This window comes from Erythrolamprus reginae, chromosome 10, assembly GCF_031021105.1.
Source record: "Erythrolamprus reginae isolate rEryReg1 chromosome 10, rEryReg1.hap1, whole genome shotgun sequence".
NCBI classification, from domain to species: Eukaryota; Metazoa; Chordata; class Lepidosauria; order Squamata; family Dipsadidae; genus Erythrolamprus; species Erythrolamprus reginae.
In genome coordinates this window covers 22,134,695-22,153,501 of record NC_091959.1, presented here as the reverse complement: position 1 = coordinate 22,153,501, position 18,807 = coordinate 22,134,695, and the positions used below count along the sequence as shown (strand labels likewise).

Below are 18,807 nucleotides of genomic sequence, written 5' to 3'. Positions count from 1 at the left end.
AAAGTCTGAGAAGTCTACCAATTTCCTTAAATTTCTGTTAAAAAAAAAAGGTAGTTAAAAAAAACATATCAGATAACAGATTTTTTTTTAATAAAAACATTAAAATATGTCAAGTTTTGATTGATTTGAACATGTTCAAATATTATGATGCCAAAAGTTCGAGTGTTTCCATTTTTTTGTCCACCCCTTGCACTTGTGCACTCCAGAGTCACACAATTATGCAGGCCAACATCAAAATCTGCCAGATGGCCATCAGTCTTTTTTTGTTTTCTTAAGAATTTTTAAGAGATTCACAGAGGAAGAGAAACTGCATTGACTCAATTAAAGCCAGCACCGACATTGTTGAGGCTATAATGCCCATCCTTTTTTTTCCATGCTTCATTTCTCCCTGCATCTGGAATGTTGAGGTGAACAGAGGTGAAGTTTGTAGAATAGCCTCAACCCTCCCTTCATTTCTGGACCTTTCCTTATTTCCATAATGTAGATTTGGAGTGATACATTTATCTCCAATCCATCTTTGGACAAACTCATTCCCCTCTAACCATACCGCTGACTGGATTGAGTTACTTGCATTGCACTCTCCCCTCTCCACATTCTTCCAACCAAGTCAACCTTTTGTAGGTGGAACTATTTGAGTGCCCAGGGCTAGAAATTGAGTTGCAAGGACATTGCTAGTGGCATGAAGTGCCAAAACCTGACGGGCATTCAATTGTTGGCATTCTTCACGCAGGCAGCCAACCATCATTGCTAACCCACGTCTATGATAAAGACCCCAACCCTCTTCTCTGCAGATGCATGTTTTGAAAACCTAAGTAGTAAAGTCTTTCAAGCAGAACATGTGACCACATGGATCCTCATAAGGAATGGTTTAATATTTGCGGTGGATAATTGTTGAAAGCATTTAGAAGAGCATGAGTGTGGCTAATGTCATAATTACGCTGTGCCTCTTTGAAGAATGTGGAAGAGGTACAGCAAATAATTTGGAAATTCACTCTCTTTTGGCTACACTTTTCTTGTGAAGTTGTAGCCTCCACTATTTTTTTCATAAATCACAGACATAAACTTCCCTCTGCAGAGTTAATTCTTCTTCCATTTTAGTGGCTTTTTCAAAAAAAAAAAAATCATTTGAGTCTGTTAAGCAGAATCTGCAGTACATGAAGGTGTCTCAAACCCAGGACGGCTGCATTTTCCTACTTTGATTTATCTATTCAATAATTCTCTATAAGCACAAGGCAAGTTGAAAACGGTCCTATTTATTTATGTAGTTATTCCTATCTTATTCCCCCCACCCCCATCCCTCTCTCATTTTCAGGCTTTTCATTTAGGGCATTTCTCCTGAAAGATCATGTTGAGATATTAAAGCTGAGAAAGAAAAAAAAAGCCCCCACGTTCCTCCATTGTGGTTGCCCACGTGACTGGTTTAATTGTGTGGGATTCCTTCTTCATTAGTATTGAGTTAAAGCTCATCTGAGTCATTTGTTAGTTTAATGGCACACATTTCAATTTGCTAAGCCGAGTCAAACAAACAATAATGCTCTTTCCTCTGCAGGGTATTACATAGGGAACTACCTCTCACAAACACCCTCGTCGAGATTATTAATCAGGTTGTGCATCGGTTAACATATTTTTTGCTTGTGTTTCCAGGTACAATTGAAAGCACGGGCTTTGAATAGCAATTAAGTTTGTCATTGCAAGATTATTAGGCCCTTTGGGGAGGCAGGCAGGCAGGATTGAGAATTGGCGAAATAAGCATGGATTCCCTTTGCTAATTTTGGAAGGCATTCTCTAATGGGAGTGGGGTTTAAATGGAGATATTGGCAGTCATTCTTTCATTGACGTTTTGCTTCTCTGCTGCCTCAATGGAATCCTAGGTGTAGGATTGACTGAGAATCTCCATAGACGAATCCTGTGTCTAATTTGGTGGCTGCCATTCTCCCTGGTAGCAGTTTCGGACAGTGATGAGGTTGGGGAGGGACATGGGCCAGTCCTGGAGTCTAGAGAAGGCTCGGACGAGTGCTCTACATCCGAGGCAGAGATGGGGCCAGGGCCATATGACAGTTATCAGCTACCTTCGGAATTAGACATCAGCAAGGCAGACGAACAGCTGGAGCCTGTTCCTAGTGTGTGCATGCACAGAGTTGCCAGATGAAGGAAACAGCTAAAGAACAAGGGTCAACTTGGGAGTACGGCCACTGGTGGATGATGAATGGCCCCTCCCATAGGGAATAAAAATGGAGCGAAAGGGGATGGGATTTTGCAGGAAGCAATCAGTTAATTTGGGTGAAGATCTGTTTCTGCATTCTTGCCAAGTATAGTGGTACCTCTACCTATGAACGCTCTACTTATGTGTTCAAGATATTTTTTGCCTCTTCTCAAAAACTATTTTCCATTTACAAACCCAAGCCTCTGAAAATGTAACTGGAAAAGGCAGGGAGAAGCCTCCGTGGGGCCTCTCTAGGAATCTCCTGGGAGGAAACAGGGCCAGAAAAGGCGGGGAGAAGCCTCTGTGGGGCCTCTCTAGGAATCTCCAGGGAGGAAACAGGGCTGGAAAAGCCAAGGAGAAGCCTCCATGGGGCCTCTCTAGGAATCTCCTGGGAGGAAACAGGGCCTCCACCCTCCCTGTGGTTTCCCCAATCACACACATTATTTGCTCTTACATCAATTCCTATGGGGAAAATTGCTTCTTCTTACAAACTTAAGAACCTGGTCACGGAACAAATTAAGTTCTTAAGTAGAGGTACCACTGTATTGTCTGTTACAGTGTGAAATCTGAAAGGTATCGGCTTGGCAGCTCTCCAAGATCGATAAAAGTATGTAATTGAGAAATATCTTGAAAAAACTGTTGGCCAGGACTTTTCTGGAGAGGAATTCATTGTAAACTAAATAAAAGGAGGTTTCACTGGGACATGGAGTCGGCTTCGTGCTTTTGGGGAAGTCAGAATATCACTGAATGACCTTAAAATCCATTCTGTTCCTCAAGTGAAAATAACTGGAGAAATGGGACAGTGGAATTACTGTATGGAAAAGGGAAAAAAGAAGCAGAACGAGGAGAGAAGAGACAATCAAGGATTGCTTGCAACTCTCTCTGTGATGCTTTGCTGGCTGCATTATCATTGGCTCATTTGCTATATGCTCCCATCAGCTTTGATCAGAGCAGCTATATATGAATGTGAATGTCAAAAGTACTTGCAAAGACATTCCACTACAATTTAGAATCACTTAATAGGCACTTAAAACTGAGTGGCATCCTATCTGATTATGAATGTGGGGTCCTTAATGCTCCCACCTTCATAAATATAGAGTAACAGTCTTCCCAGTTGATGGTCTAACAACACCATTTTAAAGGGAGCAGCTCATGTGATTTTTTGTAAATGCATGAGAATTATAAACTGCTGCCCTCCAAGGCTTTGGGGAGAGGGAGGAGGGAGGTAGAATTAAAAAATAAATAAATACCAGCAGTAGGATTTCCCTGAAGTGTTATTCTATACAGTGCATGCTTGTGAATTGGTCATTTCACTGGGGAACAATTGGTAACACAATTTCTGTTGAGTTTAATTCTTGAGCTTTTTTATAGTTAATCAGGCATGCAGGTTTCAAAATTCTAGTTAGTTTTCTTCTACCACATCAAGTTTCTTTCTCTACACCTTATGAGGTTATGAGGTTGCAACATGAGCATCAAATTGCATTTTTTACCTAGCCATCTTGCTAACTTCCCAGAAAATCTTGATGCAGTCAGTGATGAGCAGGGTGAGCGATTCCACCAAGATTTGAAGGTCATGGAGGCACGGTATCCAGGTAGATGGGATGTACGTATGATGGCTGACTATTGTTGGAGCATCAAGCGAGAATGTCCACAGATTAAACACTCCAGAAAAAGCTATAAGCGAAAATGTTTACCTTAATATGCATAATTACCATTCGGTTAAAAAAACAAATATTTTTATGAACACAATTTAACTTGCAGTAACTATTATAGCCCTTGTATGAATAAAATTATTCTTTGTAAACAGTATATTTGGTAAGTTTTTATTTTCCTTTCCTTTATATGCACAATTTGTATGACTTTTGAGGATATTCTGTAGCTTAAAAAGTTGATGTGATAGACAAAAGCTATGGTTATTTTTGGATTCAGAGGCCAAAAACTTAGTTGAAAACAAGCCGCACAGATTTAAGACAACAACATTGTTCTTCCCCAGTAATAGGCTTCATCACCACGGAGAGTGTCCTGACACATGGATTCTTGCATGGCATGGGAATAGCTCTGCAATGGACAAAAATGCTCTATGGAGAATCATTAAAACCGCCCAGAATATCATTGGGCTCCAGCTACCAGCGCTGGATGATATCTTCTCATCTTGCTTGTTTAGGAAGTTGCACAACATTCTCAGAGGCTCTTCTCATCCTGTTTACAATCTTTTTGGATTGTTTACCTTCTGGCAGACGATACAGGACAGTTAAAATCCGGACCACACATATTCAGAGTAGTTATCTGCCATCAGAAAATTGCACTTAACAGAAAGTGACCAGATTATAAATTTGATAAAGCCGCGGGGGGAGGGGGGGAGAGACAGATGGACGACTAAAAAATTTCTACAGAACTTTACCTCAGCATTAGTGTAGTGTTAGGGTGGAGCTTCACCTCAAAGAAAGTGGTTTCCCTACTATTTCCTCCCCCAACGGAGAGGTACGCGCTCGGTCGCTTGTATGACCCGCTGATCTCCCTCTCTCTCTCTCTCTCGTTGTTGGACATACACAAAGGAAACCGTAGCCTATCGTGCCAAAAATGTTGTGGGAGAGAAATGGGGGGGGAAATGGAAGAGAGAGAGCTCCCCCTCAGCTTCCTCCCACTTGGGATGCTCTAACTTTCCCCTGCCTGTCCACACTTTCTTTCAACTCACCTCCTCCGCCTCCCCTCGGCTCGATTCTTCACCTTTCAACTCCCCACAACATTTTTTTAAAAAACCAGCACAGCTTGGAACAGCCAAGACGCATGTGTGGAATAACTGGGGTGACCGCTTCATTCCACCGCCCCACTTTGCATTGTGCGTTGCTTGCCGGGTGATCCCTTCAAGCCACCTCATCGCCCGGCAAGCAGCTCACAATGGATGAAGATCCAGTCCTTCCGACTCCAAACTAATCTCCAGCCAGTGTTGAAGCCGCCGACTATTATTTCTTTCAAAAAATCGGGACTTTTTAAAAACGCCACAGGACACGGGACAAATTGCTCAAAAGCGGGACTGTCCCATCAAAAGCGGGATGTCTGGTCACCTTCACTTAACAATGAACTAGATGGTGAACCTATGGCACGGGTGCCACAGGTGGCACGCGGAGCCATATCTGCTAGCATGTAAGCCGTTGCCCTAGCTCAGCTCCAACATGCATGTGTATGCCGGTCAGCTGATTTTTTGCTTGCAGAGGCTCTGGAAGGGCGTTTTTGGCTTCCAGAGAGCCTCCGGGGGGGGATGGGGGAGGGCGTTTTTACCCTCCTCTGAGTCCAGGGAAGCCTTTGGAGCCTGGGGAGGGTGAAACATGAGCCTACTGGGCCCACCAGAAGTTGGGAAACAGGCCATTTCCGGCCTCCAGAGGACCTCCGGGTGGCGGAGGAAGCTCTTTCGGCATCCAAGGAAAATAAGGTTCACCATCACTGAACTAAAGGGTTGCAATCGTTGAGCTGTTGGTCTGTTGTGTGGATGTTTAGGTGGTTCAGAGTGGGAAATTTGTGGCCTGTTTTTTGGGATTGCTGTGTGTTTTGGGCCTGGTCTTTGGGCGTCACGTGAATTTTGTTTTATGTGTATACTGTGTATATATATACAATGACAATAATAAAGTAATTCTAGAGGTTTTCTAGTCCAATCTGCAGAGACTCTAGCCTGATAATCAGTGATGCCTGTTGCTTAGGAGGACATTTAGGTTTAACTCTAAATATCCCCATTCTCATTTCTCTTGAATTGCTAAGGCAAAGCGTGACAAATCTGCGTTTACCGGTTCCTGTAATCTGCACTAATCACTACAATTTTACCCCAAATCAATATGCAATTTGTTACCATTTTGGAGCAGGAAACATTCAGAAGCTTTAGAAGAAGCTCAACATGATTTTAAGCTACTTTAAAATGTTTTTGCTCCCCAAAGTGAAGAAAACACTGAGAAATCCAAGTCTTGTCCTGTTAAGGCTCCATCAATTTTGATGAAAATCTGAAGGCTCGAGGCAAGGCCCTCTGGAAATTCATTGAGAGATCCGCTAGTTTAAACCATAATCATCCATTTTGCAGAGATAACCTGTTAGAAAATGGTGTAAATCTATCTTTAGACCCCAGCTCAAAATGAAATAAAATGGTCAACATGCACACCACTGTTTTTTTGTTCTTATCTGTTCCCCCACCATCACTACATTGAAGCAGTGAGAAGTATATTTTTGTCATTAAAGCAAAGAATATCTTAGCTCCTCCAGGTTTTAATTGCTGGGGTTTTATATATCTTTTTCTTTTAATATTAGATTTGTTCACTGTTATATTGTTTTTTATTATTGTTGTGAGCCGCCCCGAGAGAGGGGTGGCATACAAATCTAATAAATTATTACAGTGGTACCTCGACATACAAGTTTAATTCGTTCCAGACCCGAGCTCGTAAGTCGATCAACTCGCATCTTGAACGAATGCCTTTAGATTTTGTTTTTCGCACCGAGATAACTGGAAGCAAGGAGATTCTTGCGCCACCTAGCGGAAGCTCGGCTCGTATCCCGAATTTGAGCTCAGGTGTCGAACAGAAATTTTGCTCGCGTCGCGGCTCGTAAGTTGGAATACTCGCATGTGGAGCAGCTCGTATCTAGAGGTACCACTGTATTATTATTATTATTATTATTATTATTATTATTATTATTATTATTATTATTATTATTATTTGTTTTGAGCCGCTCCGAGTCTTCAGAGAGGGGCGGTATACAAATCTAATAAATTTTTATTATTATTTATTATTTTTCTTTTTGTAGTTCCTAATGTTATTTGCAGTGACAGTGGCATGCAAGCAGAATAACATGGAATGGATAGAAATTATTTGCTGTATTCTACGTTAGCCTGTCTTTAAATGTTTTCAATCCAGCCGTATCTAAAGCCATTTGGAGATTTCTGCCTGTTCAGCAGAAATTCTGTAGGAGAAACCAACTAGAAGCGGCAAGGCTGCAAGGACAGTGAGTTAATGAGGAAGATTTGTATATTGGTGTGGTGAGCTGTGGTGGCACATTGTTAGAATGCAATATTGCAGGCTAACTCTGCCCACTGCTAGCAATGATGGACAAAGGGGTGACTCAGCCTAACTCCTTCCAAGGTTGGTAAAAAGAGGGCCCAGGCTTTGCGGGGGCAATAGGCTGACTCTGTAAAGCATTTAGAGTGCAAAGCATTATCGGGCAGTACATAAGCCAAAGTGCTATTGCTTACTGCGATTAGCATCCTGCAACCTCACACCAGAGGTTTCTGCAGCTGTTTGCAGAGCCTGTAGAAAGGAGAGAGAAAGGCTATGTCAGGGCGAAGAAAATCCTTTGCTTATGGCAATTTTGGAAGCAATGGCATCTTGGCGGCTTACTTTTTATCCTGCATCGGCATTTTAGTTTTAACTCTCTAAGCCCGAAATCACTTAACTTTTCATTTATCAAAATATTACGCCCTGGAGTTTCTTTCTGGGTACCTAACAGAACAGCCAATCTTTATTTTCTTCCTAATCTGCCTTCTCAATTCAATTCAATAGCCTATCCCAAACTTTGCTTTGAAAAATCATCATCACCATCATGATCTAATTGAATTATTGGGATAATGATGATGATGATGACGATGATGATGATGATGACGATGACGATGATAATGATGATGATGTTGCTATCTATGAATTAGAACTTTTCTGAATCCAAATATATGAAGAATTGCTCTTTAATTTATGGATGAATTTAGCAAATTGCATCATAGTCCTTGGCTTACAGCCACAGTTGAGACCAGAATTGATGTTGCTAAGCAAAGCAGTTGTTCCATGAGTGGTGCCTGGTTTTATGACCTTTTTTTTTTTTTGGCCGTAGCTGTTAAGCAAATCTGTTTTTCTCCCTTAACTTTGCTTGTCGGAAGCTTGCTGAGAAGGTCATACACGGTGACTTTGCAACTGTCAAGATGCACATGCTGATTGCCAGGTTAGGATTATGTGACCATGGAGATACTCTGACAGTCATTAACTGTCCATAAATTGGGGTATTTTTCAGTGCTGTGACTTTGAATGATTGCTAAATGAATGACTGTAAGTCAGGGGTGTCAAACTCAAGGCCCGGGGGCCAGATTCGGCCCACAGGGTGCTTGGATCTGGCCCCAGGGCCACCTTGGAAACAGCAAAGGACCGGCCCATGGTGCCTCTGCCCATGAAAATGGAGCTCGGGACGGCTGCACACAGCCCCTCCAGCTTTATTTTCTATTTATTTGTTTGTTTGTTTGTTTATTCATTCATTTTTCAATATACAAATCAATAAACGTTCTTAACAGTACTGTGTCATTCGTGTATATATATATGTGTGTGTGTGTATGTGTGTGTGTGTTTTCGTAGATTTTCACAGGTATGACGGTCTTGGTATATTCGAGTTTCTTCCCGTGTAGGATTTGGAAATTTCTGGCGACGTTTCGACGAGGTCCCACTCGTCATCTTCAGGCTGGTGTTTCTATCCTTGTTCTAAGGCGAACACTGCGAGACCTGAGCTGCCTTCCTTATATAAATACTGGTGGCTGGGTGTGGTTTGATGGCTCAGCAATTGCCTGCTGTGTAGAAACTTTCTGGTGAGTCAGTGGGGTAACATCTGGGGTCCTTGATGTAGCTGAAGTATGCTGATTAGTTAATGGTTGTTGATTAGGCGTGATATCCTGAGTAGTTGGAGCTTGCAGGCTATTTGATTGTTTTGCAATGTGTGTTCTGAGTCTAGTTTCAGTTTTTTATGGATGGGTTACTTTTGAGGGCTGGTTTCCAGATGTCTGGTAAGCGGGAGGTATCATCCCGCTTGTTCATATTTTGGGGATGTTTTTTCCTTAATCCATAAAGAGACACCCCCCAAGAACCAAGACACAGAACAGGACAATGGCATCGCCCTCCTCCCTTACATCAAAGGCACCACAGATAAAATCAGTAAAATTCTCCGCAAACATAACATCAAGACAGCCTTTGGTACAGATAAAAAAATAGCCAACATCCTAAGAAACCCGAAAGACAATATCCAGCTAGAAAACCAGGGAGTTTATCAAATACCATGTAAAATCTGCCCAGCCACATATATTGGACAAACCAACAGGAGAGTAAATGCACGTGTTGCAGAACATAAGAATGCATTAAGGAAAAAAGAAAAAACCTCCTCCCTTTTCCAACACTTCAAAACTACAGGACATGAAATTGATTTTGACAGCACTAAATTAATTTCCAAAACAGAACACTACAGCAAAAGAATAATCATGGAAGCCATCGAGATAGAAAAACATCTCCAAAATATGAACAAGCGGGATGATACCTCCCGCTTACCAGACATCTGGAAACCAGCCCTCAAAAGTAACCCAGCCATAAAAACTGAAACTAGACTCAGAACACATATTGCAAAACAATCAAATAGCCTGCAAGCTCCAACTACTCAGGATATCATGCCTAATCAACAACCATTAACTAATCAGCATACTTCAGCTACATCAATGACCCCAGATGTTACCTCACTGACTCACCAGGAAGTTTCTACACAGCACGCAATTGCTGAGCCATCAAACCACACCCAGCCACCAGTATTTATAGAAGGAAGGCAGCTCAGGTCTCGCAGTGTTCGCCTTAGAACAAGGACAGAAACACCAGCCTGAAGATGACGAGTGGGACCTCGTCAAAATGTCGCCAGAAATTTCCAAATCCTACACGGGAAGAAACCCGAATATACCAAGACCATCATATAGCCACACCCTTCCTTACTGGGATTTGATCCGGTGGACTCTGCCTTGTAAGGCAGAGAATTAGCAGTTGAGCTATCAGATCAGATCCCTTCCAGCTGTGTACCAGGGAGGGGCTATATGTTTTTTTATGTCGGATCACCCTGGTATATTTGAAGGAACGTCACAGCTCCTTTTTGCCTCTAGGCCCAACTCAGGGCCATTTCAAGGCAGTTAATTTATTTATAGCCGACAACTATATTCTGTATGTGTCAAATGTTTTTTTAGCTGGAATTTTAAAATTAAGGGAGACTAGGATGGTCCCATTTCGGCCTTGTTCTGGCCTCATCAGCTAGCCACACCCTTCCTTACTGGGATTTGATCCGGTGGACTTTGCCTTGTAAGGCAGAGAATTAGCAGTTGAGCTATCAGATCAGATCCCTTCCAGCTGTGTACCAGGGAGGGGCTATATGTTTTTTTATGTCGGATCACCCTGGTATATTTGAAGGAACGTCACAGCTCCTTTTTGCCTCTATATATACCGTGTTTCCCTGATAGTAAGGCAGTGTCTTACTATCTTTTTACCCCCAAAAGCCCCACTGTGTCTTACTTTGGGGGTATGTGTTATATTGTCCCGGGCACCGGGGCCGGCTCATCTTTGGGCTTCGGCCCGGGCGAGGCCTCTTCTCCGGGCGGGTGGCGTTGCGCAGCAGGCGTGGCTGCCCGTTGGGCCCGGCCTCCATCCCTCCTGCGCCGCGGCGGGGCCGGTCCGCGATGCGCGTCCTGAGGGCGCCCGGCTGGCCGGCTCCGGAGGCTGCGGCTCCTCCCACTGCTGCCCAACGCCGAGGATGCCCCGCGCCCAGCCCGGCTACGGCAGCAGGCAGGCAGGCAGCCCCAGGCGCGGCGGGGAGAGCAAAGGCGGCTTCGGCCCGGGCGAGGCCTCTTCTCCTCCGGGCGGGCGGCGTTAGGTGGCGTTGCGCGGCAGGCGCAGCTGCCCGGAGGAGAAGAGGCCTTGCCCGGGCTGAAGCCGCCTTTGCTCTCCCCGCCGCACCTGGGTCTGCCTGCTCTCCCCGCCGCGCCGCGCCGAAGCTGCCTTTGGTCTCCCCGCCGCGCCTGGGGCTGCCTGCCTGCCTGCTGCCATAGCCGGGCTGGGCGCGGGGCATCCTCGGCATTGGGCAGCAGGCAGGCAGGCAGCCCCAGGCGCGGCGGGGAGAGCAAAGGCGGCTTCGGCCCGGGCGAGGCCTCTTCTCCTCCGGGCGGGCGGCGTTAGGCGGCGTTGCGTGGCAGGCGCGGCTGCCCGGAGGAGAAGAGGCCTCACCCGGGCTGAAGCCGCCTTTGCTCTCCCCGCCGCGCCTGGGGCTGCCTGCCTGCCTGCTGCCCAACGCCGAGGATGCCCCGCGCCCAGCCCGGCTACGGCAGCAGGCAGGCAGGCAGCCCCAGGCGCGGCGGGGAGACCAAAGGCGGCTTCGGCCCGGGCGAGGCCTCTTCTCCTCCGGGCGGGCGGCGTTAGGCGGCGTTGCGCGGCAGGCGCGGCTGCCCGTCGGGCCCGGCCTCCATTCTTCCTGCGCCGCGGCGGGGCCGGTCTGCGATGCGCGTCCTGGGGGCGCCCGGCTGGCTGGCTCCGGAGGCTGCGGCTCCTCCCACTGCTGCCCAACACCGAGGATGCCCTGCGCCCAGCCCGGCTACGGCAGCAGGCAGGCAGGCAGCCCCAGGCGCGGCGGGGAGACCAAAGGCGGCGGCGGGAGTAGCGGACGCCTCCCTCGCTTTTAATACCGTGTTTCCCCGAAAGTAAGACATATGTCTTACTTTCGGGGTATGGCTTATATTAGCCGACCCCCCTGAAACCCCCCATATGTCTTACAATCGGGGGGGTCTTACTATCGGGGAAACACGGTAGTTGGTTCCAGAGGGCCGGGGCTGCCACAGAGAAGGCTCTTCCCCTGGGTCCCGCCAGACGACATTGTTTAGTTGACGGGACTCGAAGAAGGCCCACTCTGTGGGACCTAACCGGTCGCTGGGATTCGTGCGGCAGTAGGCGGTCCCGAAGATATTCTGGTCCGGTGCCATGAAGGGCTTTATAGGTCATAACCAACACTTTGAATTGTGACCGGAAACTGGTCGCTGGGATTCGTGTGGCAGAATGCGGTCCCGGAGATAAATCTTCCTTGGCCATAAGCAACAATTACAATATTCTTAGCTTAATATGTGCGTGTATGCATTCAGTGAAATATTTGCCATCTATTAAAACTGTTCTGTGACTCTTTTTCACTTAACCAGTTTTTGTCTGTCTCAGCACAAGCACAATCTTTTTGGAAAGGGCCATTTAAATCAGGGCGTTTGTAAACATCCCCAAATATATGCTAATTTTAAATGCAAAGTTACATGCAAAAAATGTGTTAAATCTCCTTGTGTTCATAAACTGTGTATACTGAAGCAAACACATAAATGAAAGCATATTATGGGATCGTTATATCCCCAAGGGTATTTTATGGAGAGATTTATGCATTATGCATAAATATGTATCCATTGAAGAAACATGGCAAAATAGCTGTACTTGAACATTGTGGCTGTTAGATTGTATATACTAAATTATCTTTAGGAGCTCAAGGGCAACATATACTGCTCAAAAAAAATAAAGGGAACACTTAAACAACACAATATAACTCCAAATAAATCAAACTTCTGTGAAATCAAACTGTCCACTTAGGAAGTGACACTGATTGACAATCAATTTCACATGCTGTTGTGCACGTTCAACTTTGTACAGAACAAAGTATTCAATGAGACTATTTCATTCATTTAGATTTAGGATGTGTTATTTGAGTGTTCCCTTTATTGTTTTGAGCAGTATATATAGCATTCCCTATTTTCTTTTCCATGTTCCCATATGTTGGCTCAAGAGAGAACCACTCAAAGTAAAGTCAACCAGTCAGCTTCTGAGACTGAGTCTAAATACGAATTTGGCTCTCTAGTCTTAATCCAACCCATTAATCTAGTGGTTAAGGCATCAGACTAGAAATTTGGGGACTGTGAGTTTTGTCCTACCTTGGCCATGAAAGGCAGCTTGGCACCTTGACCCAGCCACTCTCTCTCAACCCATGTCACAAGGCGATGGTTGTGGGGATAATAGGAAGACAAAGTGTATTAAATATGTCCACTATCTTCAGTGATTTATAAAAACAATAAAGGTAGAATACAAATAAACACAGAAGTAATCACCACCAAATGCAACTTGTCATTGATTAGTAGCTAGAGCATTGCTCAAATCTTTTTGTATTCTTTCGCATGCTTCTTTTTTATATTTAGTGAAGTGATATTAGGCATATAAGCAAAGAAATAGAAAACTTTTAATACAGTGGATATTATTTATATATTTTTCGTCACTTCTTGAAAAGAAGTTTGGTGTATTGATTAAGGCATCATGCTAAAAACTAGAAGGCTGTGAGTATTATTTATTTATTTTATTTATTTATTTATATAGGATTATTTATTTATCTTACTTATTTATTTTAAGTATAGACATGGTTATGAATACATGAGATGTTTACGAATACATGGGGGACATTAGGACAGGGACAGTAGGCACATTGGTGCATTTATGCACGCCCCTTACAGACCTCTTAGAAATGGGGTGAGCTCAATGGTAGACATCTAAGGTTAACGTTTTGGGGTTTGGGGAAGAAACCACAGAGTCAGTAGTGCATTCCAGGTATTGACAACTCTGTTGCTGAAGTCGTATTTTCTACAATTGAGTTTGGAACGGTTTACATTAAATCTGTATCTATTGTGTGCTTGTGTATTGTTGAGATTGAAGCTGAAGTAGTCATTGACGTTGTAACAGGTAATTTTATGTGCTAATCAGACCGAAGGCAATGTAGTTTTAAATTGTCTAAGCCCAACATTTCTAGTCTGGTGGCATAAGGTATTCTGTTGCAAACAGAGAAGTGGAGGATTCTTCTCGTAAAATATCTCTGGACATTCTCAATTGTATTAATGTCCAATATGTAGTGTGGGTTCTATACAGATGATCTGTATTTGAGAATTGGTCTAGCAAATATTTTGTATCTTCTAATTAGAACTACAATGTTACCAGAGAAGAATCTATGTAAGATTAGGTTAACAACTTTTAATGCCTTTTTGGCAATAATGTTACAGTGGACTCTGGCACTTAGATCATTAGAGATGAGTATCCAAGGTTCTTAACAGAGTGAGGGTCATCTACAAGGTTGTGTCCATCCAACTTGTATTTTACGTTTTAATTTTTTTTGCCAATGTGTAAGACAGAGCATTTTTTGGTTGAGATTTGAAGTTGCCACTTGTTTGACCATTCTAACACATAGTCAATGTCTTTTTGAAGGGTAGCAGCATTGTAGCATAAGTCCTTGGTGCTCTTGGTTGGTTAGAAGACATTTCAATACCCAACTAGGTTTATATAAAGGTGGTATGCTCCATCAGTGTTGGTAGGAGCATTCTTGGCAGTTTCTTGATTAGGATGTTGTTTACTATTTGATTTGGTTGTCTGAATTGGTAGTTCTTGATTGGAGTGTTGTTTCATTTTAGAAGATTAAAATTGTGAGTTCTGATCTTGAGCCAGTCCCTTTCTGCCCTGTGAAGGAGGCGATGACAGATCACTTTTGCAAAATCCTGCCAACAAAACTGTAAGAAATTGTCAACAAGAGTCATGAATGAGTCGAAGACATGCATACCCAGCACTCTTGAAGTATGCAAGCATGATCATTGACTAATAACTTGCATCCAGTTCTCTATCAGCACAAGACACCAAATAACAGTCTTAACCCTGCTGTTCTGTTTAAGAAAAATAACAAATCTTATGTTCCCGGGTCACCCTGACCCGGACCGAAAACTCTTCATTTGCAGTGCTTATGTTTGGTCTTTTTGAAAGCTTTTTTCACTTGGAAAGTAGTCTGAACATTTCTGCACACAATGATATGAAAATTGAAATGAAAAAAGTAAATCTTATTGGTTTATTTTGCGGATATAATGCACGCCCCCCCTGTTTTTGTGAAATTTTTTTCAATTTATGGATAGTTTTGCTTGCAAAATGCATTCTATTTTACTAAAGTTGCTATGGGATTGGTAGCTTGAACATTTCTGAACATAATGATATGAAAATTGAACTGGAAAAATTGATGCATATTGGTTTATTTTGTTGATGAAATGCACGCCCCCCCCGTTTTTTTTAAATAGTCTTCACTTTATGGATAGTTTTGCTAGCAAAATACATTCTATTTTACTAAAGTTGGTGTGGGATTGGTAGCTTGAACATTTCTGAACATAATGATATGAAAATTGAACTGGAAAAATTGATGCATATTGGTTTATTTTGCACATAAAGTATGCCTCAATTATTTCAATTTATATAAAAATTATGCTGTTAATTTCAAACTTACATACTTTTTTTTAGTAAAATGGATTTGTTTCATAAAATTAGTTCTCTGGCTACAATGTGGTTGATTTTCAAAAGGATATTCCAAATATTTCTAGACAAATATGTATAAACAGTGACAATAATGGCACACAGCAAGGCCGAGGGGGTGGTGGTGGCCCTTTTGTGGCAAAAATAAACCAATAAGAACCATTTTTTTCAGTTCATTTATATTTTTCTTATATTCAGAAATGTTCAATTTAGTATATCAAACCTTTTGGGGGAAAATTCCTTAGGGATTTGTAGCCTTAAAAAATAGAAATTGACACGAAATTAAAAAAGGATGGGGGGAGGGGCTTTTTGATCAAAATAAAAATATAAGTCTCAATTTTTCCAGTTCAATTTTCATATCATTATGTTCATAAATGTTCAAACTAGTTTTCCAGTTGAAAAAGTTTTCAAAAAGATCAAATTCAAGTACCTAAAAAAATTATTTTTGGTCCGGTCACATACGAACAGAAACAGATTCAAAGTTATGATTTTTTTTTGCCCAGAAAACAATTAGCCACCACCCCAAAAATATTTTTTGATGATCAGCATTGTTAAATTGAGTAAATGAATGCCTAAGATTTTAAAGAATATTTCGGATTTGGAGCATAAAAAAATAAAAAGTGAAAATGGTTGCAAGCAGCCAAGGGGGGGGGGGGGAGGCCTTATTTCTGATGTTAAAAAACCAATAAGAATCATTTTTTTCAGTTCCTTTATATTTTTCTTATATTCAGAAATGTTCAAGCTACCAATCTCACACCAACTTTAGTAAAATAGAATGCATTTTGCAAGCAAAACTATCCATAAATTGAAAAAAATTTCACAAAAACGGGGGGGGCGTGCATTATATCCACAAAATAAACCAATAAGATTTACTTTTTTCATTTCAATTTTCATATCATTGTGTGCAGAAATGTTCAGACTACTTTCCAAGTGAAAAAAGCTTTCAAAAAGACCAAACATAAGCACTGCAAATGAAGAGTTTTCGGTCCGGGTCAGGGTGACCCGGGAACATAAGATTTGTAACTTTTTTTGCCCAGCAAAAACTAAGCCCCCCACCCCCCAAAAAAAATTCTCATAGAGAGAACCCCTGAAATGATAAATAGTCATGAAATTTCAAGTTTCAGATATGCAGGGAAAATTTTTTACAGGGACTCAAACTTGGCTTCGGGTCACATACGACCCGAACAGAACAGCAGGGTTTTTAAATTACAGGAAGGCAAATTCTGGACGAATGTGAAGGAAAGCTTCCATCAGTTAGTCAGAGGAACCAATTATAAAGAGAAATGTTGGTTTCCTTTTGACTGAATGAGTAGAAGAGAGTACAGCCTTTTGCCCTATATTCTTTAATTTGGATTCCTGCAATGATTGACAGCTAAACTGGAAGAACCCTTTCCACTATACAGTCATTAGGCAATGCCTTGAACTTTAAAGAGTCAAGAAAAAAAATGCCTAAGTGATATTATATAGTGATCCCCCGCTCGTTGTGAGGGTTCCGTTCCAGGACCCCCCGCAACGAGCGGGTTTTCGCGAAGTAGCGCTGCGGAAGTAAAAACACCATCTGCGCATGTGCAGATGGTGTTTTTACTTCTGCAGCGCTAGCGAGGAGCCGAAGATTGGGGGCGGCGCGGGTGTTTTAAAACATCGCCGCCGACATGGGGGGCTCGCTAGCACCCCCCTAACCCGGGTTGGGGGTTCGGGGGGGTGCTAGCGAGCCCCCCATGTCGGCGGGGACGTTTTAAAACACCCGCGCGGCTTTCCAATGAGTCCCGAAGACAAACGTCAAACTTCCGCGTTTGTCTTCGGGACTCATTGGAAAGCCGCGCGGGTGTTTTAAAACGTCCCCGCCGACATGGGGGGCTCGCTAGCATCCCCCCGAACCCCCAACCCGGGTTTGGGGGGGTGTTAGCGAGCCCCCCATGTCGGCGGGGACGTTTTAAAACACCCGCGAGCCTTCCCAACTGAGCCCTCAAACCAAGCGCCAAAGGCGAACTTCTGTGGTGGGGAAACTCCTCGCTGATGCCGGCCAAGAGGGGGAAGACCTAGGGAAGCCGCCCAGCAGCTGATCTGCCCGGCGCCATCTACGCATGCGTGCCCATAGAAAAAAAGGCACGCATGCGCAGATGGTGTTCTGACTTCCGGGTTCAAAAATCGCAAATTACCCTGTTCGCAATGGTCGGGGACGCAATAACCGGGGGATCACTGTATAAGTCTTCTTTTGCTTGTTTTCACAGCTTAGGGGGGGAAAAATTAAAAGAGCACCCCTTCTCTCAGGGCCCTTTCCATCAGTTCTTCTAGTCATTTTGTACAGTTAAGGATATTTTTTACTTCCCCCAATGACAGGAAGTCATTAAAATTTCACTGATTTAACTTTTTTGGAAACAGTCATTCTCCTCAAACAACTTAAGGTTAGGAAGGACTGGATGAGTAAAAAACGTAGTCTGGTTCCTTGGCTCCTCCTGGCTCTGTCTAAGAACCTCTAATAAGATGTAAGCATCAAATTCGAACAAAAGAATAGTTGCTACAGTTGCTGTTGTTCCATCTATCTATCTTCCTTCCTTCCTTCCTTCCTTCCTTCCTCCCTCCCTCCCTCCCTCCCTCCCTCCCTCCCTCCCTCCCTCCCTCCCTCCTTCTCTCCTTTCTTTCTTTCTTTCTTTCTTTCTTTCTTTCTTTCTTTCTTTCTTTCTTTCTTAGTAAATTTACTTGCTGCCCATTTCTGGTTCAGCGTGACTCTTCTACAGATTTATTTATTAATTTGACTTCTATGCTGCACAATCCCGAAGGACTCAGGGTGGCTTACAACAGTATAAATTACAAAAAAAACAGAAAGAAGTCAAAACTAAAATCTAAACTATAAAACCTTAAATAAAAGCCGTAATAAACTAACCCCTCAACATGCATACATGGCATTCATACAATTTGGCCATGATAGTTGTTGATTCATGGCCACCCAGGCCTGCCGGCAAAACCAGGTCTTCATGACCTTACGAAAATCCAATAGGGTGGGAGCAGCATGGACATCAGGGGGAGTTGATTCCATAGAGCTGGGGTGGCAACAGAGAAGGCCCTCCCCGACAGCACCACCAACCTGCATTGCTTAGTGGACGGGACCTGGTGGAAGCCAACTCTGTGTGATTTTATAGGTCTCTGGGAGATATGCGGTAGAAGACGGTCCTGTAAATAATCTGGCCCTGAGCCATATAGGGCTTTATAGATAATAACCAACACCTTGAATTGTTCCTGTAGACTTATAGGAAGCTAATGAAGTTCACGGAGCGTAGATGTTATATGGGTGCACTGAGGTACACCCATGACAGCTCGTGCGGCTGCATTCTGGACAATTTGAAGTCTCTGAACATTCTTCAAGGGTAGCCCCATGTAGAGCATGTTGCAATAATCAAGACGGGAGGTGATGAAGGCCTAAGTGACTGTGCATAGAGCCTCCTCGTCCAGGTAGGG

At 43.3% G+C, this 18,807-nt stretch overlaps 1 protein-coding gene across 5 annotated transcripts in view; it reads left to right on the top strand.

The window, feature by feature from the left end:
* NTRK3 (neurotrophic receptor tyrosine kinase 3) overlaps positions 1–18,807 on the top strand; it is a 511,401-nt gene that overhangs the window by 238,583 nt on the left and 254,011 nt on the right. The window lies entirely within an intron of this gene.